The sequence below is a fragment of the Sinocyclocheilus grahami genome, unplaced genomic scaffold (assembly GCF_001515645.1).
Source record: "Sinocyclocheilus grahami isolate Dianchi unplaced genomic scaffold, SAMN03320097.WGS_v1.1 scaffold23.1, whole genome shotgun sequence".
Taxonomy (NCBI): Eukaryota; Metazoa; Chordata; class Actinopteri; order Cypriniformes; family Cyprinidae; genus Sinocyclocheilus; species Sinocyclocheilus grahami.
The window spans coordinates 1,163,368-1,164,783 of NW_015505202.1; the positions used below are offsets into that span (position 1 = coordinate 1,163,368).

At 35.5% G+C, this 1,416-nt stretch overlaps 1 long non-coding RNA gene across 1 annotated transcript in view; it reads right to left on the reverse strand.

The window, feature by feature from the left end:
- Positions 1-1,328: 1,328 nt before the first annotated feature.
- The window catches only part of LOC107560606 (uncharacterized), a 23,185-nt gene continuing 23,097 nt past the window's right edge, over positions 1,329-1,416 (reverse strand). The window contains exon 3 of the long non-coding RNA XR_001605746.1: positions 1,329-1,394. This is a non-coding gene — a long non-coding RNA (uncharacterized lncRNA). The remainder of the gene's footprint in view (positions 1,395-1,416) is intronic.

Sequence of the window (1,416 nt, forward strand, 5' to 3'; positions counted from 1 at the left end):
TTAGAATAGGGGGGGGGGGAGAACAGACTGTTTCTCTTAACTGCTCATGTTTGGTATCCACACTCCTGAGGATGTGAGCGTGGCACACAATATAGCTGTGTCTTCAGTATGGTCTCTGATTGCCAGACTGAAGGGACATGACTGACCTTTGTGTTTTTAATTGGAACGGCTGCCAGGCAAACAGAAAACTTTGGCCAATTGTCAGAGCCCTGTTTAGTAGTCATTTAGTGGGAAAACAGCAATAATAAATTAATATTCTGCTTTGTCATTCTCAGATTAATAATTTGTTAGTCTCAATTTAATAATCCAGTATATTTTAATATGATATATTATTAAATATATATGAATAATAGTAATATTTTATAATTGGATACAAGAGTATCCCTTGGAGTGAAATTACACTATTGTACAAATTTTGGGTCCGTTTTTTTATGGTGTTTATAAGGTTATAAACTAATTCTATTTCAAATAAACTGTTCTTTTGAACTTTCCGCTCACCAAAGATTCCAGTAAAAATGTATCAGTTTCCACAAAAATATTAAGCAGCACAGCTGTTTTCAACATTGATAATAAGAAATGTTTCTTGAGCAGCAAATCAGCATTATTAGAATGATTTCTTAAGGATCATGTGACTATGAAGACTGGAGTAATGGCATTTTACAATAAATTACATTTTATATATTAAAATAGAATATTTCACAATATTTACTATATTTTTTATCAAATAAACGCAGCCTTATGCAGTAAGCATAAGACACTTCTTTCAAAAAAGATTACAAAATTCTTACTGACCTCCAACTTTGAACAGTATTCTTTATGAATTTACTTTAAATAAATGTTATTTGAGCTGATTGTTTATCAGATGCCACCCATTGGAAGTAGAGAATCCCCCTGTTCCTCTTAGGAAATAATAGAAGGTCAGGATCCACTTAATGTCAAGCAGCCAGACGTTTGACTTGCCGTACAAAGTCTAGTCATTTTGTGCGGCATATGCTGGTCAGGAATAATCTATTTAGACAGCAAAAGACCATGTGACTGACATTTAAATTTTCCAAACATGGCTTGTAGGCGGTCCATGGGGGTGTCGTCTGTGGCCGAGACTCCACCTTTCCCCAACCAACCTGATATTGTATAAAATGACTTTGACGTCTGTCCACTGATTTATTGCCATTTGATCCATGGATTTCCCTATACTCTGACCTTAAACCTTCCTTTAACCCATCTCCTCATCTCTCCCATGTAGTCCATAACAGAAAACACTCTCACAGGAAGAGAGAGAGAGAGGGGGGTCTGTATATGAATCCTATTATTTTTAATATATCAAATTTGTGCTGCTCATTTATGATAGATGGTCTTGACAGTTACATTACAGGGCTCTTGTTTTGTGTCTGAGTCTGAGAGAGAGAGAGAGAGAGA